General features: G+C 43.9%; 1 long non-coding RNA gene and 1 pseudogene across 1 annotated transcript; both read right to left on the minus strand.

Moving 5' to 3' along the window:
* Positions 1-571: 571 nt before the first annotated feature.
* LOC147830274 (uncharacterized) lies at positions 572-8,890 on the minus strand. Its single transcript, XR_015441725.1, has 2 exons — positions 8,469-8,890; positions 572-2,582 (listed from the first exon to the last, which is right to left on the minus strand). It is a non-coding gene; the product is annotated as an uncharacterized LOC147830274 (long non-coding RNA).
* Positions 8,891-13,845: 4,955 nt separating this feature from the next.
* LOC101698037 (RNA exonuclease 1 homolog) lies at positions 13,846-17,573 on the minus strand (annotated as a pseudogene).
* Positions 17,574-27,639: the final 10,066 nt, after the last annotated feature.

Below are 27,639 nucleotides of genomic sequence, written 5' to 3' on the forward strand. Positions count from 1 at the left end.
AGGAAGGCTAGTGATTTTAAAAAATATTTTATTTTATTGGTATATTTTAGGTATAAAATATAATGACATTCATCATTGGAAATTTGCACCTTTACATAATCTCTCTTGGTTCTTTTTCTTTCCCCCTTCCCTTGCCCCCCTTTCAACCCCTCTATCCCTCCCTATTTACAAAGACTTTGTTTCCATTTTTCATTTTCTCATATTAATGCCATTCTCTTCTTTCCTTTCCCATACCTCTCCCACTTCCCCTTTCTCTTTGCCCCTTTTCTTATTTCATATTATCTATTATACCATTTAGTCCTTATTTACACTTTCATTTTCTCACACTAGAGAAACTATTCAGTATTTACACCATGTGGGTCCTATTTATTTCACTTAAGAGTTTACCTCAATGTACATCCATTTAGCTACAAATGTTGCTAATTTCTCATTTTTTATGGCTGAGTAGTATTCCATTTTGTAAAAAAACATTTTCTTTATCCAGTCATCAGTTGATGGGCATTTTGGCTGATTTCAAGTTTTAGCTATTACAAACTGTGCTTCTGTGAACATGGCTGCACATATATCACTGTGGTGTCCCGGCCCGCGGGTAAGTCAACGGAGACCCTAGAGGGGGAGCGAGGATGAGAGGGGACAGGGGACACGAGAGATGGAGACAAGACAGGTTTCTGATCAAGTCTCGTTTATTGCAGAAGCTGTTACAACATATATACCGTAGGGCTAGAGGGGAGGAGCAAGAGGAGGGTACTGGGGCTACTTCCTTGTTGCCGGGTAGATTTGTAGCAGGCCCGGATATGTCCGTAAAAGGCACTCAAGATTTCCAGCGGGGGGGGGCAGGGCCCCCTACAGGTCCTCCCTTTTAAAATTATTTTTTAGAAAAGCGTCAGGAGAATCAAGCCTGCGGGGGCTGAGCCTGTCTTGGGTCAGAGCAACATACGTGTCTGCACCGTGCACCTTACCCGTCATCGGTTAACCAGAGAATCAAGGCTCTGGCACCTGTCTTAGGCGGCACACGAGGGCTCTCTCATTGCATGGCACGCTTGCTCAGTTGCCCGTCATTGGCTTGCCAGCCCGCTCACCAGGTGGGGCGAGAATTTTACGCCGTGGCAGAGATGGAATCGGCCCATGTAGCGTATGTCCAGCCAACATCCCGACAGTAATTTACCGCTGATTTTGACGTACATCTTTGTCTCCACTATAGCTCCAGGGGAAATCACAACCTTACAAAATCAGAACTATCCGAGGACATTTTAGTTACTAAGATTAACATAGGTTAAAATACAAAGGGGAATACAAGGCTTTTAAATCATATCAGCCTGAACCTTTTATCTAAAAATCAAAGCGATTTCTACGTATAAGCATTGGTATCCATTGTATGCAGCAGCATGACAATAACAGACAAACACATACAATTGCAATGGCAAGAAACAATTGTTTTACCCATCGTAGGTTGGGTAGCCATGAGGTCAACCATTTAAATAGGTCTCCGCCATCCTCATTGTGCACCTTATTAGCCAGGTCTTTCAATTGTTTTATTGTATCATCGATTTTTTCTCCATTGTCAGTCAAATTAAAACAACACATATTTTTTATTTTTTCACAGCCCTGGTGATGAAAAAGCAACAAATAATCTATTGCTGCTCGATTATCCAAAATAGCTTGTCTTTGTTCCTGTAATTCTTGATTAATCAACGCCAGGGCGGTGGAGGTGGCATTCAATCCTTTTACCACTTTACAGGCTAATCTTCGTACTGCCGCTTCCGCGTGCACCCCGATGGACGGCAGAGCAACAAAAGACCCTATCATGACTAACACTTCTGCATCAGTCAATAGACCCACATCATCATTACATCCCGGGGCGGTATACGGCGACCACCGTCTAATTCGATTAGGTACAATCAAATCAGTTCTGTCTGGTAATATCACAGCCAACCGACTCAAGCAACAACGAGTGTCACTCAAGTTGGCCGGAATGTAATTAAAAGTTTCCCTTTCACAAGTGTAAAACCAACCCATTGGCAAAGAGACATGGCAATTACTATACATAATTTCTTGTTCAACACGGCAGGACATGTTTTCCAAACGTTTAACTTGCAGGCATTTAGTTGTACAATTTCTGTATACAGCACATTCGGTCTTATTAGACATAATTACCTTAGGTGAATATAATTTGACAGCATTCTTGGGCCTGTGACAAGTAGCAGATCCCCAATTGTAACTATCTGCATATGTGAGATTTTTTCCTGGGATATCTTTAAACAGAGTATAAGGCCGCAATGATTCCAATGGGGTACATACAGGAACGAGGCAACTTCCCAACATATAATGAAAGTTTACATCAGCACTTAGACAAAACTCAGACAAGTTGAGTGAGCCTGCCAACTGAATCCATATATTTTTCATGTGGTCTAACCCTTCTGAAGGCGACACCACCCATACCCTGGTCAGCAACATCAGGGGAACTAGGCATTTCCAGCTCATCCTATTCTTGTTTTCGGATCGTTCATTCAGCCAGATGTCCTTCATGAGTTCCCTCTTCATTGTGCGCCGGAGGTCCAAACTTTAAATGATGACGATGTTCCCTAAGATCACATGATATAAATTTCACTAAGGAGTCCCTTTGAGGAATTAAGACCAGAACAATATTTTCTGGGTGGCCACTTCTATATTCATCAAAGGGAGTTCCCATCTAAAAATCACTTTAATCTAATAAATTCCAGTGATACCTTGATCCAAGAGAAAAGCATATCTTTAACAAAATAACATCATCAATGTAACAATGGGTGAATATCCCTTGAAGAGAAAAGAACATTTTGAGCTCAATTACATGACCACAAACAACAAACACTAGACAAACATGTAAGACGGTGTAGAACATCAGGGTGCACCCAAACATTACTAGATAAGCTGAATTATATCCTTGCTCATTTTAAATTGAAATTGTGGGCGCCATTGTTAACTGATCAGGATTGGACAACGTCAGGTCATCGGCATCATCAGCACGCCCATCAACTTGTTTTACTAGGCGTTCTGGGAGCCATCTGGCTGACTTCATTTCCTTGGAGTAAATACACACCGATCCTCGGCCCCAGATAAGTACAGGATCGGGCCCATGCCATGAGTGGTCCAGGGGGTCTTTCCACATCACCGAGGCAAATTGTCGTTGCTTCTCTGGTTGCCAGAAATGATTGGCTGCAGATGAACCTTTGGCATCCAAATTTAAGAAGTTAAGAATAAATAGTGCATGTGATATCAGGTTTCTAGGAGACCCCTTGGTAGGGTACCATTCCCCCTTTTTTATTTTGTCTAAAGTAATTTTGAGTGTGAGATTAGCCCTTTCTATAATGCCTTGTCCTTGAGGATTATATGGGATTCCCGTTATATGTGTTATTTCAAATTGTTTGCAAAAGTTGGAGAAGCCAGAGCTGGTATAGCCGGGACCATTGTCTGTTTTAATTTGTTGTGGACATCCAAGTACTGAGAAGGCAATGAGGAGATGAGCGATGACATGTTTAGTAGCTTCCCCGGACTGCAGGGTGGCAAATATGAATCCACTATAGGTATCAATGTTGACATGTATATATTTAAGATGTCCAAATTCAGGGTAATGCGTGATGTCCATTTGCCAGAGGGCATTTGGAATCAAGCCACGAGGATTAACTCCCAGATGAGGTGTAGGAAGGTGTAGAGTGCACGTAGGGCAGGCCTTAACAATTTGTCTAGCTTGTTCTCTAGTAAGCTTATACATAAGGCGAAGCGTGTGAGCATTAAGATGATGCAGTTGGTGTGCCTTTTGTGCCTGGTCAATTGGAATGGGGGCATCAGTATTTATTGAACAGGCCAAAACTTGAGGTCTTGTAGCTAGGTCTGCTAAGCGGTTGCCCTGTGTGAGTGGGCCAGGTAAGTTAGAGTGGGCACGAAGGTGTCCAATGAAAAAGGATTCGGATCTCTTTCTGATTAAATCTTGTAATTGGAGGAAGAGACCACCAGTCTGAGAAGCAAGTTTGATCAATCCACATGTTTCCAATAAGGGGACAGATTGAGCAATATAAGCACTGTCAGTAAAAAGATTAAAAGCTCGGGCAGGGAATGTAGAAAAGACCGCTATAACTGCCTGCAGCTCGGTTAATTGGGCCGAAGAGTGGGCGGTTTGGAACTGGGCAATGTTATCGTCCCACACATAGGCAGCCATCCCAGTGGAAGAACCATCTGTAAAAACGGATAGGGCTTCTGGCAGAGGAGAACAAGAAGTGACCTTCGGGAAAATGAAGTCATGTCTGTTAGCAAAGTCAATGAGTTTGTTGGGAGGATAGTGATTGTCCAATAATCCTGAATAAGAAGCGAGAGCAATTGGCCAGGAATCGGTAGTCTGCATAAGCCAATCGATTTGATCTTTAAGGTAGGGTTGGATAATGACATCAGGTTCCTTTCCAAAGTACATCTTTCCATGGTCTCTACCTAGAACAATCAGGTCTGCAACTGCAACATAATAAGGGTAAAAGGCCCGCTTAGGGGAAACTGGGAGATGAACCCATAAAAGGGGAGCGGTTTGCCAAAAGACAGCGGTGGGGGAGAGAGAGGTTCTGCAAACGATATATTGTAAAGGAGAGTTATAATCTACAAAGGTAATTGTCTGATTTTGAATGGCTTGTTCTACCGTGCTAATGGCTTTGCGCCCCTCAGCAGTGAGCTCCCGAGGCGAAGTGGGGTGGCTATCACCTTGCAGGGTATCATAGAGAGGCTTCAGGTCATGTTTAGTGAGCTTTAAATAGGGCATAAGCCAATTAATATCTCCGAGCAGTTTTTGGAAGTCATTCAGAGTTTTAAGACCGTCCAGCCGCAAGGTGAGCTTCTGGGAGGAAATATGACGTCCCTTCATCTGAAATCCGAGGTAACTGTAAGGGTCTTTTAGTTGAACCTTATCAGGGGCAATCTGGAGGCCACAAGATTCAAGGGCCCGCCGAAGGTCAGCATAACAAGCCAAAACCTCACTTCCCAATTGTCCCGCCACGAGAATATCATCCATGTAATGGATAATATACATTTGAGGCCAATTGTCTCGGGTGGATTGAAGTGCTGTGGCTACAAATGACTGGCACAGGGTGGGACTATTGGCCATGCCTTGGGGTAGCACTAGCCATTGAAAGCGCTGCATTGGGGCGCAGAAATTGGTCGCCGGGAGGCTAAAAGCGAAGCGTTTTTGATCTGCAGGATGTAAGGGAATGGTGAAAAAACAATCCTTTAAATCAATAATAACCTTATAATATCCAAGGGGGATGGCTACCGGTGAGGGAAGACCGGGTTGTAAAGCTCCCATGAGTACCATAGTTTTATTAACTGCTCTGAGATCTTGCAAGAGCCTCCATTTTCCCGACCGTTTTTTAATGACAAAAATGGGAGTATTCCAAGGGGAGTGGCTAGGAATGATATGGCCAGCATGAAGCTGCTCCTGCACCAGCTGTTGAGCTGCTAACAACTTCTCCTTGGAGAGGGGCCACTGATCGACCCACACTGGATCATCCGAGAGCCAGGTGATCTTTTCAGCATGGACCGCAGGAGTGTCAGCGACCCCTATGGAAAATGGCCCAACCCTGCTCGAGGGGGCCGAGGGACAGGCTCAATGGGGTGAGTAAGGCTAGTAGGGTGTTTTCCCAGCCCTGTTCCTGGAATGTACCCATTTTTAAACATCTGCATAGTGACAATTTCATTGGGGCTGGAAATAATTATCCCCATTTGTGATAATAGGTCTCTCCCCCATAAATTAATGGGTAACCCTGAGATGATATAAGGTTGAATGGTGCCCTGATTACCATCTTGGTCCCTCCAGGTCAGATCTTTGGCACTTTGTTTAGGATTTTGACTCTGCCCTATACCCTTGAGATGGGTGAGGGTGTCCTTCAATGGCCACGCCTGAGGTCAATCCTCTCCCTTTATGATAGTTACATCGGCACCAGTGTCGACCAACCCAGAAAACTGTCTCCCATCTAACCACAAGGTCATGAGAGGCTTTTGTGCTGAAAGTACCTCCGACCAGTAGACATCAGATGAGCCGAAACCCTGGCTGCCTCGGGCGTTTTTAAGAGCCTTATTAGAGGTGGAGAGAAGGGGAAGGAGTAACAATTGGGCAAACCTTTGGTCTGATTGAATGGTATTAATAACTTTGGGGGAAGAAACCATAACTTTAATTTCCCCAGAGTAGTCACTATCAATCACTCCTGGGTAAACCAGCAGTCCATTCATGGTACTGCTGCTTCGGCCTATTACGAGGCCAAAGGTCTCCTTAGGTAAGGGTCCAAAGACTCCCGTAGCAAGGGCCTGAACTCCCATTTCTGGGGTTAATACTGTGTGGGTGGTGGCACTGAGGTCCAATCCGGCACTTCCTTTTGTGGCTCTGACGAGGTCCGAAATGGATTGCTGTTTATTGGAGCAAAATTGAGCGCCCCGTAAATTTGTTTGGAATTGGGGGCCCGGGGCTGGCCCCCTTTCCCGTTTCCCGAATTCAAACCCTGGAGAGGGGGGAGGGGTCGACCCTGGGCATCAGTCTTGGATCGGCACTCACTCGCCCAATGCCTCCCCCGATTGCATCGGGGGCAGGGCCCTGGGGGCGGAGCGTCGGGGCCCTGCATTTTAGCGGTCGGGCATTCTCTAGCAAAATGGCCGATGGCCCCACACCGGAAGCATTTATTGCCGATGTGGCGTTGTAAGAATTGTTTGACTGTGAAGCCTTGCATGGCGGCCGCCATGGCAAGGCCCTGTTGGTAGGCGGCCCCAATCTCAGAACAAAGGCGAATGTAGCCGGAAAGGTCAGTTTTCTTTTTATAGGGGCGGATAGCGGCCTGACAGGCGGCATTGGCGTTCTCAAAAGCAAGCTGTTTAACAAAATCTGTCCCTGTCTCCGCGCTCCCAAAAATCCGGCCTGCCGCCGTGAGAAGGCGGTGGACAAAGTCCGCAAACGGCTCGTCCGGCCCCTGCCGGATATTAGTGAGGGAGGCACTCACGTCTCCTTTGGAAGGGAGTTTCCTCCAGGCCCTAGTGGCTGCGGTCTGAATCTGGGCATACAACCCCACGTCAAATTGCATTTGCTGGTCGTTAGCGGCGTAGGCCCCCTCCCCAAGAAGCATGTCAAGCACCCAACCATTCCCCGCCTGAGCATTGCGTCTAGCGGTCTCTCGACAATTCTCAACATACTCAGATTTCCATAATAAGTAGTCACCTCCTGCAAGGGTGGCACGGGCCAGAGTCTGCCAATCAATTGGGGTGAGCCAATTTTCTGCCACCGATTCTAGAATAGCCATGGTGTAAGGTGCAGTGGCCCCGTACTGAGCCGCAGCCGTTTTAAGCTCTTTAATAACCTTAAAATCAAAGCCGCCATGGTGTCTCCATGCCTGACCCTGTGCGTCAACAGTCTCAGTGACAGGGAAGGCTTCCACGGGCTCAAGTTCTAGGGGTACCCTTGACCCGGACGGCACCCTGGGGGTCGCCCCTCTAATGGGGGGTTGTGGCTTATGGGTGTCCTCTCTAGGGACATTTCCATGAGCCTTGCCTGTTCTTAAGCCCTCAAGCTGGGTAATAAGTTCTTGATGTTCCTTTTCTAACCTTATCTGTTCTTTTAGAAAGTCTATTTTGTCCCGGAGTTCCTTTTGGGGATCAACAACAGGATAGGCCAAAGCGGGAGTGCTGGGGCCTGGACGGATATAAGGAGGGGGGCACCCAGAGCCGCCCCGCAATGCTTCCCCCGCAGACTCGTCAGTTCCGGAGTCCTTTTGGGGTGGATCTGGTGGCGGAGGCAAGCAGCGATAGGCTTGAAGGGAGGGATATAGGGGCGGAACCTCCCGCGAGGGTGGGGTTGCCTTAGAGGCAGTGATGGAGGAAGAGGAAGCGGGGGTCCGGCAAGGCTTTGCCTTATAGGGCTTGGCAGGGATCGCGGCCGTTTGGGATTGGTCCGAGGGAACGTTATGTCCGTCGGGGGCGGGATCATCATCACTGTCAAAGGACATCAAGTCCTCTTCCTCGTCTGGCGAGGAAGGCGTGGCCTTAACTGGCCTGGGTCCCGGCGCCATATTGGCGTCCCGGGGAACTGCGTCAGTGTCACCAGCGGGTGTCAGCTCCTCACCACTACGGAGGGCTACCTCCCCAACCTGTATAGCCTGAGCTACCAGTGGATCCCTTGCTTTTTGGGAAATAATATCATTAATCAAATTCCAATATGAGAACGCCGCAATCGGGACCTTCCCGGGTCCGCAAGTGGCATAATAATCCTGGAGAGCCTCCCCCACCTTTTTCCATCTCTCTTCGTCAATGGTTCCCTCAGCAGGGAACCAGGGACAGAGATGTTTAATAAAATCAAAAAATTTCAGCAATTGTTTGACTGTAACCTTTACCCCTCGTGCCTGTAATGTCTTCTTGAGACCTTGCACAAACAGTTCGTGCTGACTAATGCCCTGTCCCATAATCGCTGCTCAACTTACCGAGGTGCAAAAAGACGGCAGGTCCACGTCAATCGCAAGCCTCTTCTATGTCGAGTATGCTCTTTGTTCCTCAATCTTAATCTTAGGGCCCCTGAGCAGCGTCCTTCACTGGATCCCCCGTTCTCTGGCCCCACGTTGGGCGCCACTTGTCCCGGCCCGCGGGTAAGTCAACGGAGACCCTAGAGGGGGAGCGAGGATGAGAGGGGACAGGGGACACGAGAGATGGAGACAAGACAGGTTTCTGATCAAGTCTCGTTTATTGCAGAAGCTGTTACAACATATATACCGTAGGGCTAGAGGGGAGGAGCAAGAGGAGGGTACTGGGGCTACTTCCTTGTTGCCGGGTAGATTTGTAGCAGGCCCGGATATGTCCGTAAAAGGCACTCAAGATTTCCAGCGGGGGGGGGCAGGGCCCCCTACACTGTGGTATGAATCTTTTAATTCTTTGGGGAAGATACCCAAAAGGGGAATAGCTGGGTCAAATGGGTCTTCCAGTCCTAGTTCTTTGAGGTATCTCCACACTGATGACCACAGTGGTTGCACCAGTCTACACTCCCACCAGCAGTGGAGCAGGGTTCTTCTTTTCCCACAGCCCCACCAACATTTGTTATTGGTTGATTTCTTGATAGCAGCCATTCTTTCTGGGGTGAGGTGGAATCTCAGCATTGTTTTCATTTGCATCTCTCAAATGACAAGTGATTTTGAACATATTTTCATATGTTTATTTGCCATTTCTACTTCTTTGCCTGAGAAATGTCTGTTCATTTCAGATGCCCATTTTCAGATTGGGTCTTTAAATTTGGGAGGTCTGATTTTTTGAAGTTCTTTGTAGATTTTTGATAGTAGATTTTTGTCTGAGGAACAGCTGGTAAAAATTTTTTCCCACATTGTGGGTTGTCTTCACACTGCTGGTGGTTTCTCTTGCTGTGCAGAAGCTTTTTAGTAAGAAGAGATCCCACTTGTTGATTGTGCTAGTTCACTGACAACTGAGGTTTTGTTCATAAAATCTTTCCCTACACCAATGTTTTCAAGAGTTCTTCCTAAACTCTCTTCCAGCTGGTTTAGTATTTCTGTTTTAATATTTAGATCTTTAATCCTTTTGGATTTTAGTTTGGTCCATAGTGAGACATACAAGTCTAGTTTTAGTCTTTGGCAAGTTGAAACCCAATTTTTCCAGCACCATTTTTAAAAGAGACTATCTCTATCCTTCAGTGAGGTTGTTTGGAACCTTGTCAAAGATGAGGTGGCTGAGTGTGTCTGGAGTTATTTCTGCACCTTCTAATCTGTTTCACTGGTCCTCAGGTCTGTTTCTTTGCCAGTACCATGCTGGTGGTTTTTTTTTGTTTTTTTGTTTTTTTTAGGTTGGAAGTTCTTTTCTTAAATTCTTGGTACATTGTAGGTGTACAACAGGATTACATTTCTCATTGGGAATTGTACCTTTACATGATGTATCTTGGTTCTTATTTTTTCCCCATTCCTAGCCCTCCCTTCACCCCTCCACCCTTCCCTATATACAAAGATTTTATTTCCATTTTTTCCATTTCTCATCATTTTTTCCTTTCCCTTCTTTTCTTTCCCCTGCCCCTCCCACTACCCCTACCCCTTTGGACCTTTTCTTCCTATTTTACATTATCGATTATTCATTCTAATCATTGGTACATTTTAGGTATACAATATGCCATTCATCATTGGAAATTTGCACCTTTACATAATCCCTCTTGGTTCTTATTTTTCACCCTTGCCCAGCCCTCCCTTCAACCCCTCCATTCCTCCCTATTTACAAAGATTTTGTTCCTATTTTTCCCTTTTCTCATATTAATTCCATTCCCTTCTTTCCTTTCCCCTACTCCTCCAACTTCCTTCCCTTTTTCCACTTTTCTTCCATTTCACATTACCTATTATACATTTTAGTCCTTATTTACACTTTCAGTTTGTCACACCATGCTGTTTTTATCACAGTAGCTTTGTAGTACAGTTTCAAGTTGGGATTTGTGATACCCCCTGCCATGTCTCTGTTACCCAGAATTGCTTTTGCTATTCTGCATCTCTTCTTTTTCCAAATGAATTTTTGGATTTTTTTCTCAAGGTCCGTAAAGTATGCTGCTGGGAATTCAATTGGGATTGCAGTAAATCTATATAGCAGTTTTGGATGTATGGCCATTTTCATTATGTTGATCCTTCCTACCCAGGAGCAAGTGATGTCTTTACATTTTCTGATATCATCTTCAATCTCTCTTTTCAGAGTGCTATAGTTTTCAGAGAGGAGGTCTTTGATTTCTTTTGTAGGGTTGATTCCTAAGTATTTCAGCTTTTTGGATGCTATTTCTAAAGGAATTTTTTGCCCTGTTTCTGTTATTCATGTAGAGGAAAGCTATTGATTTTTGTGTGTTGACCTTGTATCCAGCTACTTGACTGAATTTGGTTATTAAGTCTAGAAGACTTTTGGTGGAGTTCTTGGGGTCTTCTATAGAGTATCATGTCATCTGCAAATAATGACAATTTGACTTCTTCATTTCCTATCTTTATTCCTTTAAATTTCTTTCTCTTGACTAATTGCCATGGCTAATGTTTCCAAAACTATACTGAGCAGGAGTGGTGATAGTAGACTTCCTTGTATTTTTCCTGATTTTAGTGTGAAGGATTTCAGGTTTTGACCATTTAGTATGACATTGGCTGTTGGTTTTTCATAGATGGCTTTTATCAGTTTGAGGTAAAAACCGTGTATTCCAATTTTTTGTAGGGTTTTCATCATAAATGCATGTTGGATTTTGTCAAATGATTTTTCTGCATCTATTGAGATGATCATATGGTTCTTATCCTTGGCTCCATTGATATAGTGTATTACGTTGATTGAATTGCACATGTTGAACCATCCCTGCTTCCCTGGGATAAATCCAACTTGGTCAGGGTGTATGATCTTCTTGATGACCCTCTGTATTCTGTTTGCCAGTATCTTGTTGAAGACTTTTGCATCTATGTTCATTAGGGAGATTGGCCTGTAGTTCTCTTTTTTTCTTGGGTCCTTCCCTGGTTTTGGAATGAAAGTAACACTTGCTTCCAGGAATGAATTTGGAAGTATTGCTTCCTTTTCAATTTCCTTCATGAGTTTAAAGAGTAATGGTGATAGTTCTTCTCTAAATGTCTTATAGAATTCAGGAGGGAAGCCATCAAGTCCTGGGCTTTTCTTTGTTGGTAAATTTTGAATTATGTTTTCAACTTCACTCATTGTAATTGGGGTGTTTAGACTTTTTGTATTTTCTTTGTTCTACTTCATTAACTCATATGTATCTAGGAATCTGTCCATTTCTTTGGTGTTTTCCATTTTATTAGAGTACAGCTTCTTGAAGTAAGTATTGATGATCCTCTGGATTTCTGCTGGATCTGTTGTGACTTCACCTTTTTCATTCCTAATTGCATGAATTTGAACCTTTTCTTTCCTTTTTTGATAAGATTGGCTAAGAGTTTGTCAATTTAGTTTATTCTTTCAAAGAACCAACTCTTGGCTTCATTGATTTTTTTTTTCGTCATTCTCCTAGTCTCCATTGAATTGATTTCTGCTCTGATCTTTATAATTTCCTTCCTTGTATGGGCTTTGGGTTTGTGCTGCTCTTCTTTTTCTAGAAGCTTGAGGTTCAGCATCAGTTTGTTTAATTGGGCTCACTCTGTTTTCCTAATATGACTATTCACTGCTATGAATTTCCCTCACAAGACTGTTTTCATTGTGTTCCATAGATTCTGATATGTTGTATTGTCATTGTCATTTGATTGAAGGAATTGTCTGATTTCTTCTTTAATTTCCTCCGTGACCCATTGGTTGTTCAGGAGGGTGTTATTCAATTTCCATGTGTTTTTGGAATTCTTATGGTTTCTTTTGCTATTGATCTTCAATTTCACCACACTATTGTCTGATAATATATGGGGGATGACTTCAATTCCTTTGCATTTACCTAAACATGTTCTATGAGCTAGCATGTGGTCTATTTTGGAGAATGATCCATGTGCAGCTGAAAAGAATGTGTATTCTGATTTTGTGGGGTGGGACATTCTGTAGACATTCATTAAATCCATTTGTTCCAAAGCTTGGTTCACTTCTAGTATTTCATTGTTGATTTTTTGTTTAGATAATCTATCTATTTTTGACAGTGGGGTATTGAGTTCCCTCACTGCAACTGTATTGGTGTTTATTTCATTTTTCATGTCCATTAATATTTGTTTTGTATCATTGGGGCCATTAGTATTTGGTGCATATATATTTATGATTGTCTTCTCTTCCTCTTGGATTTTTCCTTTTATAAGTATGTAGTGGCCTTCTTTGTCTCTCCTAATTAGTTTTAGTTTGAAATCTACTTTGTCTGTGATTAAGACAGCTACCCCTACTTTTTTCTGGATTCTTGTCACATGCAGTATTGTTTTTGACTCTTTAAACTCAGTTTATGAGTTTTTTTTAAAGTGTGTTTCTTTTATGCAGCATATTTTTGGATTTTCTTGCTGATCCATTCTGTCAGTCTCTTTTGATTGGTGAATTGTGACCATTAATATTGATGGATGGTTATAACTGTTATGTATTCACTTAGCCTTGTCATATTATTTTCCTGTTGTTGGCTCTTTTATATTTTATTTTCCCCCCTCTCCCTTTAATTTCTTCCCTTGCCTGGTGGATTTGCTCTGTTGGGCCTTATGGTGTTGTGACCTTTATTGACGTTTTCCAGGATATATATATTTTTTAAGTCTAAAATTCATACAAATGTTTATTCCGTCCCTGCCTAGGGGCCATGGGGAAGGGGATACAGAGAGCCCAGGAAGGATGGGGGCTCCTGTGGGAAGACAGTGTCCCAGAGGCCATCAGGTCACAGGGCATCCAGCAGGCGAGGCCCTGGGCCAGGCTGGCTCACTTCTTGGAGGTCACGGAAGTCCGTGAGCCAGGAGGAGACTAGGGAGCCACCACCCCAAGGCAGCAGGACTGCCCAGAGGTGGGGTTACTGCCACACTTGGCTCTGGCTCCTTCCCATGCCCATCCCCAAGGAGGAAAGCAGCACCAGGGCCTTGCTTCTGGGGTGGGGACAGTAACTGCACGAGTCAATGGGTTTAAGTTAAAAAATAATAAAAATAATACAAAAAAAAGAGAAAAAGACAACCCCTGTCTCAAACAAGCCCACAACACCACCCTGCCCCACACAGGGGACAGGGGACTAGAGGGGAGGGGCAGGGCTCTACAGGCCTGCCTGGGCACCTGTCCCACCTGTCTGCCTGTTGCCCATTTTGGCATGGCGGCCAGGTGACTGGATTAGCTCTCAGATTTATTGCACTGTTTTGGAAGACGCCTGGGGCTGGAGGGGGCAGTGTGGGGGCAGGCACCACGGGGAGGGCAAAGCGGTGGTGTCATCGCTTGGTCTTGGCGTCCTCCCGGATCTTCCAGATCACCAGGTGCATGCAGGCGCTGGCGTTCTCACTGGAGCTATGCCCGTCCACATTGTCCTGGATGATCTGTCTGAGGTAGTCCGCCATGAGGTTCCGGAGGGAGCGCTTGTAAGGGAGGCCCAGGCGGTGTGGGAACAGCACAGCCGTGTCCACCACGGTGCTGTGGATGACCTTCAGGGCCAGCAGGTCGCTCTCCAGGCTGTGCCCAATGAGGATGGTGTCGGTGCTGAACATGCTCAGCAGGACAGCCTGCACATCCCGCAGCGTGATGCTCGTGTCTGCGAGGTCGGCCTCTGTCACCCCTGAGAACCTGGTGTTGTAGTCCACAATCTTGTTCTCAGGCTTGACGAACGTATCATACACCACTTGCATGTCCGTGTCCACCACCGTGACTTGGGTCAGCTCCAGGCCGTATGTGGTGTAAGACATCTCACAATAGAGGGCATAGATGTGCTCGTGGGCATCCCCCGAAAGCTCCTTCTCGAGGGTCCTCGCAAAGCCATCGAGATTCTCTTTCCGGCCCTCCTGCATATGTTGCTTCGCAACCTGACAGCCGACGGAGCCCTCGGAGGCCGAGCAGCACATGTACTGTGTCTCCCAGCCCCCAGCCACTCAGTTCCAGCGGAGCCGCCCCCAGTGGTAGTAACACTCCTCATCTCGGATACAGCAGCCAGAGGAGGACACGAGGTACTCAGAGCCACAGCGGCAGCAGATTCTTCAGGAGGGGTCCTTGGGCTGCTTCTCCTGGGCTGTGAAGATAACAGCGCCCCCTGGCTGCTCGGGGTGGGGAAAGGGGTAGCCGTTCTCCTTGAGCTGCTCCTGGGTGAGCAGGTAGTCCCTGAGGTGGCTGTACAGGGTGGCCCCTTTCAGGTCTTCCACTAGGGGGCTGCTGGGCCGGCTGAGCGAGAAGCTGGTCTTGGCGTCCAACTTGCCCCCCAGCACCACCTCATGGGACACGACCCTCTGGCCACTGGGTTTGCTGAGGCTGGGCACGGGGCTGGGGCCCTCAGCTTCTTGAGGGTGTTCACAGCGACGTTCAGGTAGATGTTCTTGCTGGGGCTGCAGTCGTAGGCCACCTTCTCCTCATTCAGCGCCTTCTCGATGGGCTCCTGATTAGACGGGCAGAACCGGAGGCACTCCTCGATGAACAGGTTGAGATAGCGCTGGCGGATGGCGGTGGGGACCTTGCCCCCAAACTCCTTCAGGATAATGGGTTTCTTTAGACTCTGGAGAAATAGGCTGCTCGCAATGGGCTTGGGGGTGATGGTGGTGGTGGTCTTGGACGCCATCCCCAAAGCTTGCGGGTCTTTAGCGGCTGGCTGCCAGGCTCCAGGCCATGGGGCACCTGGCTGCTGCTGGCTGAGAGGGTTCTCTTGGCACCTGTAGGGGCCGTGGCCAGGCGGGTGTTGGGCACGTGGGGAGTCCTCCTCTTCTCTCCAGGGCAGAGATGTGGACAGAGGTGAGTTTCTCTGGCTGTCTTGGGACAGCCTGTAGCCAGCTGGCTGACTCCCTCTGAGCCTGTTGGGCCCTTCGGTAGCACACTTCCTGTTGGGCTGGGGGCGTTGCTGGGCCCCTCCTGGGGGGGCTCCACCTCCTTGCCTTGCTTGGTGAGATGTGAGATTCTCCTCTTCTGCCCCAGGAACAGAGTGGTCAGGCTCGTGTGCCCCTTCTCCTCACTTTTCTCATCCTTGGGGGGCTGCCGCACCAGCCGGCCCTTGTCCTCTGTCTTCACGCTGGTGGACTCATTGAAGATCTGCAGGCATTCCTCCATAGGGTCTGAGTCAAAGTCAACTTCCTTCTCCAAGGCGAAGTAGTCCATATCCTCCTTCTCTGACTCCTCCCTGGCCCCCGGGAAAGAGGAGGAAGACAAGGAGGAAGAAGGAGAGGGGGACAAGGACAAGGCTGCCAGGCTGCGGTGGTGGTGGCTGAGGCTGCAGTTGAGGTGGCTGGGAGTTCGGGGGTGAGGTTGAGTGTGGGCGTGGGTGTCGGAGAGGACCTGAGCCACTTGGGCAGCTGCACTTCAGAAAGACCTAGGCTGGATTCTCAGTCCAAGTCTGAATCTGAGTCTGAGCTGAGGCTGGGGAGGGCAGGGAGCCAGGCCTGTGGCATCCCAACCCCTGGGCCAGAGTCCTCATCCTCACTCTCATCCCCAAAGAGCTCAGCATGGCTCAGGGCCCTCTTCTTCAGCTTGGGGGCATCCTCATCCAGTGATCGGGCCTTGCGCTCCCCTAGCTTGCCCGCTGGAGCCTTCCTGCTGCCTTTCCTCTCTGGCAGCTGCTGGGGGCCTGGACGAGAGTCTTGGGCCCAGGGGGCCCCACCACTTGGGCAGTCAGGCTTCCCTTTCCCTGAGCTGGCCACTGGAGTGGTTGAAGATGGCTTTTTCTTGGTCCCGTTTGGCTTCTCAGCCTTGTGCTGGGGGCTGCTGGCCTGCAGGCTCCTCTTATCCAGCCCAGACTTACCCTGGGCCTGCCCTCAGTCTCCGTTTTTCAGCTTGTCTTTCTTCTGGGACTTATCCTTGTGGCTGCGGGTGGGTGGAGTCCCACATTTCTTCTTGGGTCTGTCCTCCTTGGGGCAACCCCCATCCTCCAAGGCCCTGGCTGGGGAGCTGGACTTGGCTGGGGGCACCACATCCAGGTCCTTTGGGGCCTGCCCAAGGTCCCCAACATCATACTGAACGGCTATCTCTTTGGTCTCCTGAAGGCCACCCTCCTCAGGCTCCAGGCGCTCCCTGGAGGATGGCTTCCCAGTGGCCTTGCTCTCAGGGCCAGCACCGGCCTTGGGGGCGCTGGCTATGACAGGCCTGTCGCCACCTGGGGGCATGGTAGTATCATCTTCAGAGTCTGAGAACCTGGCTTCACAGCTGCTGAATGGGTCATAGGGCTTCTTGACAGCAGGCATGTAGGGCTCATTGCTACGGGGGCACCGGGGGTGCTTTGTGGCCCTCTCGTCCCTGGAGCTGGCCCTGCTAAGGTGCTGGGCTGAGTAATTGGAAAGTGGGTCATATTCCAGGTCTGTGGATGGCTTGGAGTTGTCCACTACGTACTTGCTGCTGGCCATGGGGCGGCTGTACCGCTGGGGCTGGCCTATGGCCTTGGGTCCGTACTCCAGGGTGGCCCCCACCTTCCCCTGGCCCCTCTCCAGAGACTCCAGTGAGTACTTGCTGCCCGGCTCCGCAGGGACCAGTGGAGTGGGCTGGTAGCTGGCTTCTGGGGTGAGCAGGCCATGGCTTCCGGGGGTATAGGTGAAGGCCAGTGGAAAGGCCCCCTCATCCAGGCCCCCGGAGGGGCTGGCAGCCAGGCCTTGGGGTGCCAGGGCGCAGGCCCCGCCAGCACTGGGCTCGAGCTCTCTCCAGGAGCTCCTGGTAGAGCCGCTGCTCCAGCTCCACCTTGCTGCGCACAGCCTCAATGGCCTGGTTGAACAGCTCTAGCTCCAGGATGTCTGAGCTGGACTCATCACCGCGGCCTAGCACGCCATTCTCCCGTTGCACTGGGGGCTTGGGGAGCTCGAGGTTGTACGGGTCATAACCGAGGCCTGCTGCCGGGGGCGTCGCTCCGCCGCGGCTGAGTGCCCCGGGAACCCGGCCCCTCGGTGTCGGAAGTGGCAGTAGAGCCGCCGGCCTGGGCCCCCGGGACTCCCCGCCCAATAAGGGCAGTGGATAGCCCGGAAGAAGCCAGTGGAGCGTAGCATAGTCCGTCCCGCGGCGGCACCCCGGCCCGGAGCCCGCCGGGCCCCCGGGCCCCTCACAGGCCCCGCAGTCGTCTCTGCCCTCGCCTCACGAACTCTGCAGCCGCCATCTTGCTCCGAGGCCCCCCAGGATATTGTTTATAATTGTTTGGAGTGCTGGTTAAGTATTCATGAAGTTGCTCAGGTGTTCTTTGTCGTGGAAATATCTTATTTCTCCATCAATTTGAAAAGATATTTTGAAGGGTACATCAGTCTAAGTTGAAGGTTGTTTTCTTTTAGGGCTTGAAATACCTCACTCCAGGCTCTCCTTGACTTGAGGGTTTGTGCTGATTAGTCTGTTGTGATTTGGCTGGGCTTTCTGTTGTATGTGATCTGTATTTTTCTCTAACTGCTTGTAGTATTTTGTTCTTCTGTTGGATTTCTGGAACCTTGATTATGATATATCTAGGTTTAGATTGTTTTTGATCATGGCTAGTTGGAGTCTTACATGCCTCACTTATCTGTGCGTCAAATGCTTTCACTCTGGAGTGTATTCTGTCATTAATTTGTGAACGTTTTTTAAAAAAATTTAAGTTGTGCTTTCTTGTGCTTTTCCATGGATTTCTATCAGTCTTAAATTATTCTTCTTTGTACTATCTAGGAGCTGCTGGATTGATTTCTCATGGTCCTCTACTATTTTTAAAAGATCTCTCTTTTCACAGTCACTGATTGCCATCCTGTCTTCTCTACCTGATATTGTGTCTTCACTTTCACTCATTCTGCTGCAAATACTTTCAATAGAATTTTTAATCTTCTGGATATCTGTTTGAATCTGCTTCATGGATTCTATTTCTTTCCTATGCTGTTTGTTCATGGTTTCCATTTCTTTCCTATGCTGGACATTCATGGTTTCTTTTTCTTTTCTTTTTTTCTCCCCATTAACTTTATTGGTACATTTTAGGTATAAAGTACAGTTACATTCATCATTGGGATCTTGTACCATCACATGAGTCTCTTGGTTCTTATTTTTTCCCCCTTCCCTTGCCCTCCCTCCACCCCCTCCACCCTTCCCTATTTGCAAAGACCGTGTATCCATTTTATTCCTCTTCTCATATTTTTTCCTTTCCCTACCCCTCCCAATTCCCCTGCTCTTTTAGACCTTTTCTTCCTGTTACACAATATCAGTTACACATTTTTTAAATTACAATATTAAGATCTAGGAGACATTACCAGATTTTACAGAATTGAAAAGGATATAGAAAGCATATTACAAAAATCTTTTTTGAAATAAATTTGACAACTTCTAAGAAGTAACTTAGAAGACAAATTAATGAAACTAACTCTGGAGGAAATATAAAATTTGAATAGGACCTATTAAAGAAAGTATATTCCTAGCTTGAAAACCTACCTATATGACAACAGCAGGCTCATAAACATTTTAACTGATAAATTATATCAAACAATTAAAGCAGAAAAAAGAAGGAACACTTTTCCCCTCATTTTAGGAACTTAACATTGTGCTAATCCTAAAACTGGATAAAGATAATAGAAGAAAAAAGTATGAACATGGATAGAAATTTGCTTAACAAAACAAACTATTAGAAGTCAGATCTGGCAGGATGTAGAAAGTGGTTTTATTATCGGGATGGCAGTGTTGGTTCAGCATTGGAAGATCCACCCCCAAAGTCATCATTTTAAGAGAGGAAAGGAAAAAGCCATATGAACCTGTCACTAGTTGGAGAAAAAGTATTGGACCAAGTTCTACAGCTGTTCATGGTAAAAGCTGTCAGGAGACTAGAAGTAGAACAGAACCTTCTCAACAGATTAAAGACATGTACTCCATACTTCCAGCGAAAACGCCTTGTATGAATGGAGAAGATACAATGCTTTCTCCTTAAGGTGGGGAACAAGGGCAGATATGCTTACTCTTCATCTGTCCATTAAACTTTGAAACATAAGCTCAAACCAAAATAGTCTGGCAATAAAATGACACAACTAGGATAGGATTGGCACGGCAGAAGCAAAATCTTTATATGTAGATGAAATGATCATCTACAGAGGAAATATTAAGAAACCTCTAGGAGCCCCTAGAACTTGTACTTGACTTTAGCAGGATTAGAAAACACAAGGTATATATAAAAATTCAGGTCTGTGTATACTTGCTATAAATGAAGAACTGGATATTGAAATTTAAAAGTTATGTAGGAGTACAAAGGACCCAGAAAAGCCAAAACCAAAAATGAAAACAAAAACAAAAACAGTGTTGGAAGACATTTAGCACCCAATTTTAAGACTTCTTCTAAAGCTACAGTAATCAAGGCAGTGTTGGTGTAAGGAAAGACATATAGATCATTGGAATAAAACAGAGAATCTAGGAATAGAAACACACATATATGGTCCACTGAGTTTTGAAAGATTATTTAACATTAGCATTTTATAGAATATAAACTTGATTCAAGAGCCGAGGAAGAGATAGTATCTTCAGCAAATGGCACTGGAACACCTGGTATCCATATATAAAAAATTAACCTCAACCCTTTTTTTCCATACATGAAAATAACTTGAAGGGATCTATGAACCTAAAGAAGAAAGCCTAAAAGTATAAAACTTTAAGAAGAAATTATAAGGGAAAATATTTATGAATTCAGGGTAGGCAAGAACTACCTAGGATGCAAAAAACATGATGTATAAAAGAAAAAAATTGATAAATGAGATTCCATCAAAATTTAGAACTTTAAATGACATCATTAAAATGAAAAGTAGTCCTTAAACAGACCATATTTACAATGCATATAACCTATGAGCAGAATATATAAAGAATTCTTAGAGCTCATTAATAGACAACCCAATTAAAATGTAGACATAAGATGATAAATAGCCAGTATAGCACAGGGAATGGTGTGCAACTCTAGAATCAGAAAAATACTAATGAGTACAATAATAAGATTGAATTATACACTCATTAGGAAGATGAAGTCAAAAGTTTTAAAAGCCTTGTTATGACTTTTCCTTTTTGTTGGATTCTCCCCCTTTGCGTTTAATTTGTCACACCCAATGGATTCATTCTGCTGGGTTTCCTGGGGTTGTGATCCTCATTGTCTTCTCCTAGGGTATCGTCTAAAATTTTTTGGAGTGCTGGTTTAGTATTCATGACGTTCCTGAGGTGCTCTTTATCATGAAAGTATCTTATTTCTCTATCAATTTTGAAAGATAGTTTTTCAGGGTACATCAGTCTGGGTTGGAGGCTGTTTTCCTTTAGAGCTTGAAATATATCACTCCAAGCTCTTCTTGCCTTGAGGGTTTGCATTGAGAAGTCTGCTGTGATTCTGATGGGCTTTCCTTTGTATGTGACTTGTTTCTTTTCTCTCACTGCTTGTAGAATTTTATTCTTCTGTTGGATTTCTGGAATCCTAACTATTATATGCCTATGTGTAGATTTTTTTTGATTAAGGCTAGCTGAAGTCCTATATGCCTCACCTATCTGTATGTCAAGTTCTTTTCTCCTCCTTGGGAAGTTTTCTGCCATCACTTCTGTGAAGAGTTTTTTTATGTCATCTGCACTCTCTCCTCTTTCTTCATTGACTCCAATCAGTCTTATGTTATTGTTCTTTGTATCGTCTAGCAGCTGCTGGATTGATTTCTCATGTTTCCTCACAATTTTAAAGTAATTTTTCTTTTCCTGGTCACTAATTGCAATCTTATCTTCTATATGTGAAATTCTATCCTCACATGGGTTCATTCTGCTGTTCAGACTTTCGATGGAGTTTTTAATCTCTTGAAAATCTGTTTGTATCTGTTTTATGGATTCCATTTGTTTCCTATGTTGGGATTCCATCATATTCCTCAGATCCTCTATTTTTTTTTATCTGTGTCCTCTCTAGATTTATTAATCATGTCTTGCACCATGAGCAAAATCTTTGCTGTTATCTGAGTAATTATTTCTGATTTCATTTTTCTCAGATCCTCTTTTGTTGCCAACTCAGAGCGTCCAGGTGGTTGAGTATCAGTGTTCCATCTCGTTTCCCTTTGGGGTTGCTGTAGGTGATCCAGGAGTCTGTTTTTGAGGCTTGTTTATGTGTCTTCTCATTTCCATGGGTGGGGGGGGGGAGAGTGCTCCTGACACCCATGCAGTTCTCCTTCTCTGCCCTAGGAGCTTGGGATGGCAGCGGGGGAACTTCCTTCCAGGTGCTGGGACTGGCTAAGCTTCTCTACCCTAGAAGCTTGGGATGGCAGTGGGGGAGCTTCCTTCCGGGTGCTTGGACCGGCTCACCCTCTCTGCCCTAGGAGCCTGGGATGGAGGTGAGGAGCTTCCTTCCAGGTGCTGGGACCGGCTGTGCTTCTCTGCCCTAGGAGCCTGGGATGGAGGTGGGGAGCTTCCTTCCAGGTGCTGGGACCGGCTGAGCTTCACTGCCCTAGGAGCCTGGGAGCCATTCATGGTTTCTATCATGGTCCTGATCTCATCTATTTTTTTTTTTTTATCTATTTCTGTTCAAGTCTCTAATCATGTGTTTCATTCTGCTCACCGTCTCTGTGGTTATCTGGGAAATTATTTCTCTTTTGAAGTTTTCTAGAGCCTTGTTCATCTGTTTTGTTACTTCCTGTGCTATCAGTTCAGGGTGTCCATGTGATTGATTATCTCAGATTTTTACACTTTGTTTCCTCCAGAATTTGCCTTTGATGATGTGGTAGTCTTCTTTTGTGCCTTGGTTGTCTTCTCATTTCTTTTTTTGCGGTTGGTACTGTTTTTGTTTTAATTCTTGGGTTGATACTTCCATAGTGGTTGTTGCAAGTACCTTTGTTGGTTGCCTTTAAAATCCTTATGGATGATTGCTTCACAGAGGTGTCTTCCATATATAGCTGGTCTTTAGGTTTTGAGTCTCTAATGACTCTTAGGCAATCTCATTTGCAGTATACCAAGGACAACTGATTAGATCAATCACAACACCTTAGCCCAAGTGATACAATCAGCAGTAACAATAGCTAGACCATATCCTTAATTGAAATAAATTGGACACATGATTGAGTGCTACATTGTTTTTCTGATGTGAGAAACCCAAAGTGGAAATAAGGACTAAAATTCAGGACAGTGAGTCAGTAGTGTCCAAAATTTGTGAGTTTCTTCCTATTCTGGGAAAGGAGAAGAGGCCATCCTTATGTCCAAGATTGAATGAATGTTTGAGACTTTGTCTAATGGGGAAGACATCTTTAGAATGGTATTTCCTAAGTCATGGGCAAGAATCCACTAGATGAGGGCTGTGTTTAAGGATGGTGCCTTTGAAATATTGGTGGTCCCTGCACCTGTTTATCTACTCAAAGGCCTGCATTTTAACCTTTTTAAACATCCACTTAATCTGGCAGTCTGGACCTTTTTTCCCAAGAGAACTCTGGATTCATGCTCTGAGAAAATATCCCACAGGATTAGGCCCTCCTTAACTGTCTATCTTCCTCCTAGTCTATGGAAATTACTCTGGTCACTATCTTATGTAAAATACATAGCTTGTACATAGCTTCTCTAAAATATTAAAGAAACATGAAAATAAGAAGAGAAATAGGAAGTAGGAAGACATTCTAATAATTCTTCAAATTACGCATTCCTTGCTTTCCAAAATATTTTAATATATATGCTATTTTGTTTCATAGTTCATAGAAAAGAAAGTTTTGTGCTATTATCTATTTTTCTCCTTTTTGTAAGAGTCCTTTTTATCTATGACTTGTACTCTAACATTTTTGCCATTCTTTTAACATTATGGTACACACTGTATTAACTAATGTTATTCTTTAATTTGTTATGAAATTTTGCTTTATTTTTTCATAGAAGACTGTTTAAAATATTTTCTTTATTAATAACAACTTGTATTACATTGAGATAAAAAATGTAAAAAGAAAAAATATATTTATTGCTATAAATTTCTTTCTCAGTCTTGCTTTGCTTCATCCTACAGATTTTGATACATTATATTTTCATTTCTAGAATTTTTAAAAATTTCTCTTTTAATTTCCTCAATTACCCTTTGGTCATTTAGAAGCATGTTGCACAATTTCCATGTATATGTAATCTTTTCATTCTTCTTCTTATTGATTTGTAGTTTTATTACATTGTGACCAAAGAAGATACATATGGCTCAGTTTTTAAAAATTTTTATGGAGGAATTGCAGCTTAACATCTGATCTATTCCAGAGAATATTCCATGTGCTAATGATAGGAATTGTATTGTTATTATTGTATGAAACATTCTGAAAATGTCTGTTAAATCCATGTACTCTATAGTATGGTTCAACTCAGATATTTCTTTGTTGATTTTCTGTCTGGATGATCTGCCATTGAGAAAAGTGGGATGGATAAGTAGCCAACTAAAGGAGAAGCTATAATCATATCAGATAAAGCAGACTTTAAATCCAAAATTGAGAAGAAAGAAAAAATGTCACTATATATTGATAAAAGGATTGATTCAGCAAGAAGATATATAAATTGCAAATGTTATGCATAATATGCATAATAGTACATAATATGTATAATATTTACAACTAGTATTATTGCATTAGAATCTATCCCTCCTTTTAGATCTAATGATATTCATTTTATATATTTTGGTCGTCTCATGTTGCATAATTATGTGAAGTAGATTTTTAAGGCTTTTCTTCTTTTCTTCACTTTCTGGAATTCCCATACAGAAATATTTGGAGGCTTTCTTCATTTTTTAAAATGTCTTTTTTGGAAGACTTTATGAACAAAACCTCAGTATCAAGGGAACTAGCACAAAGAATCAACAACTGGGATCTCATCTTATTAAAAAACTTCTGCACTGCAAGAGAAACAACCAACAGAGCTAAGAGACAACCTACAATGTGGGAAAAAATTTTTAGCAGCTGTACCTCAGACAAAGGTCTACTATCTAGAATATATAAAGACTTGAAAAAAATCAGATCCCCCAAATTCAATGACCCAATTCAAAAATGGGCATCTGAAGTGAACAGACATTTCTCAGACAAAGAAGTAAAAGCAGCAAATAAATATATGAAAAAATGTTCAACATCACTGGTCATTCAAGATATGCAAATGATAACAATACTGAGATTCCACCTCACCCCAGAAAGAATAGCTGCTATCAACAAATCAACCAATAACAAATGTTGGCAGGGCTGTGGGGAAAGAGGAACCCTTCTCCATTGTTGGTGGGAGTGCAGACTGGTGCAACCACTGTGGAAATCAGTATGGAGGAACCTCAAAGAATTAGGGCTAGATGTCTCATTTGACTCAAATATTCCCCTGCTGGGTATCTTCCCAAAAGAATTAAAAGGATCATATCACAGTGATATATTTGCACCCATGTTAATAGTGGCATAGTTTGTAATAGCAAAAGCTTGGAAATAGCCCAAGTGCCCATCAACTGGAGACTGGATAAAGGAGATATGGCTCTTTTTATAAAATGGAGTAATACTCAGCCATAAAAAATGGGAAATTAGAGACATTTATAGCTAAATGGATGCACATTGAGGCGATACTCTTAAGTGAAATAAATAGGACACACATGTATAAATACCAAATAGTTTCTCTGGTGTGAGAAACTGAAAGTGTAAATAAGGACTAAAACGAATAACAGATAATGTGAAATAGGAAGAAAAGGGGCAAAGGGGGAGGGGAAGTGGGAGGAGTAGGGGAAAGGAAAGAAGGGAATGGAATTAATATGAGAAAATGGAAAAATAGGAACAAAATCTTTAAATAGGGAGGGATGGAGGGAGTGAAGGGAGGGCTGGGCAAGGGTGAAAAATAAGAACCAAGAGAAATTATGTAGAGGTGCCAATTTCCAATGATGAGTGTCATTATATTGTATGCCTAAAATGTACCAATGATTAGAATGAATTATCAATAATGCAAAATAGGAAGAAAAGGTCGAAAGGGGTAGGGGTAGTGGGAGGGGCAGGGGAAAGGAAAGAAGGGAAAGGAAAAATGATGAGAAATGGAAAAAATGGAAATAAAGTCTTTGTAAATAGGGAAGGGTCGAGGGGATGAAGGGAGGCCTAGGAATGGGGAAAAAATAAGAAGCAAGATGCATCATGTAAAGGTACAAGTTCCCAATGAGAAATGTAAATGTGCTGTATACCCAAAATGTACCAATAAAAGAATTTAAGTAAAAAAAAAAAAAAGGAGTACTACTCAGCCATACAGAATGAGAAACTAGAGACATTTATAGCTAAATGAATGCATATTGAGGCCATACTCTTCAGTGAAATAAATAGGACACACATGTGTAAATACTGAATAGTTTCTCTAGCATGAGAAAATGAAAGTGTAAATAAGGGTTAAAATGATTAAAATGAATAATTGATAATTTCAAATAGGAAAAGGTCCAAGTGTGTAGGGGTGGTGGGAGGGGAAGGGGAAAGGGAAGAAGGTAAAATAAAAATTATGAGAAAAGAAAAAAAAATGGAAACAAAATCTATGTAAATAGGGAAGGGTGGAGGGGGTGAAGGGCACACTGGTAATGGGGAAAAAAATAAGAACCAAGATACATCATGTACAGGTACAATCACTCAATAATGAATATAAATGTATTGTATACCTAAAATGTACCAATAAAAGAATTTAAGAAAAAAAAACATTCTTTTTTTGTCTTGCTGTGTTAATTTAAAAGGGCTGCCTACTCATCCAGAAATTCTTTCTTCTGCTTATTTTAGTATTTTGTGGAAGCTGTTATTGTATTTTTATTTCATTTACTGCAGTTCTAGCTCTAAGAGTTTTGTTTGATTCCGGGGATGGAACTCAGGACCTTGCACTTTCGAGGCAGGCGGTGGCACCACTGAGCTAAATCCCTGGCGAACCTCTAAGATTTTTTTTTATTTTTTATTTTTTAGTTCTCTTATTGGTACATTTCAGGTATAAAATTCATTTACATTTATCATTGGATGTTTGTACCTGTACATGATATATCTTGATTCTTTTTTCCCCCCCATTGCCTGTGCACCCTTCACCCTTTCAGCCCTTCCCTATTTACATAGATTTCATTTCCATTTTTTTCTTTTCTCATAGTTTTTCCTTTCACTCTTTTCCTTTCCCCTTCCCCTCCTTTCACTCCTTTGTTTTTGGACCTTTTTTCCTATTTCATATTATCAATTATTCATTTCAATCATTTTAACCCTTGTTTACACTATCAGTTTCTCACACTAGTGGAACTATTCGGTATTTACACATGTGTGTCCTATTTATTTCACTTACGAGTATGGCCTCTCAGCCGTGGAATTTAGCTCAGTGGTTCCACCACCTGCCTTGCAAGTGCAAGGTCCTGAGTTCGGTCCCCAGTACCAAAAAAACAAAACAAAACAAAACAAAACCAAGAGTATGGCCTCGATACGCATCCATTTAGCTATAAATGACTCTAGTTTTTCATTCTTTATGGATGAGTAGTACTTCATTTTATAAAAAAACCCACATTTTCTTTATCCAATTTCCAGTTGATAGGCACTTGGGCTGTTTCCACGCTTTAGCTCTTACAAACTGTGTCGCTGTGAACCTGGGTGCACATATATCACTGTGGTATGATTGTTTTAATTCTTTTGGGAAGATACACAGCAAGGGAATAGCTGGGTCAAATGGGACCTCCAGTCCTAGCTCTTTGAGGTATCTCCATACTGACTTCCACAGTGGTTGCACCAGTCTGCACTCCCACCAAAAATGGAGAAGGGTTCCTTTCTCCCCATAACCCCAACAGCATTTGTTATTTGTTGATTTCTTGATAGAAGCCATTCTTTCTGGGGTGAGGTGAAATCTCAGTGTTGTTTTCATCTGCATCTCTCGAATGACCAGTGATGTTGAACATTTTTTCATATATTTGTTTGCTGCTTTTACTTCTTTGTCTGAGAAATGTCCGTTCATTTCAGATGCCCATTTTTGAACTGGGTCTTTGAATTTGGGGGGGTCTGATTTTTTTCAAGTCTTTATATATTCTAGATAGTAGACCTTTGTCTGAGGTACAGCTGCTAAATTTTTTTTCCCATATTGTAGGTTGTCTGTTAGCTCGGTTGGTAGTTTCTTTTGTAGTGCAGAAGCTTTGTAATAAGATGAGATCCCAGTTGTTGATTCTTTGTGCTAGTT

Source organism: Heterocephalus glaber, unplaced genomic scaffold (genome assembly GCF_053883595.1).
Source record: "Heterocephalus glaber isolate CG9 unplaced genomic scaffold, H.glaber_assembly_v1.0 deba00000281, whole genome shotgun sequence".
NCBI classification, from domain to species: domain Eukaryota; kingdom Metazoa; phylum Chordata; class Mammalia; order Rodentia; family Bathyergidae; genus Heterocephalus; species Heterocephalus glaber.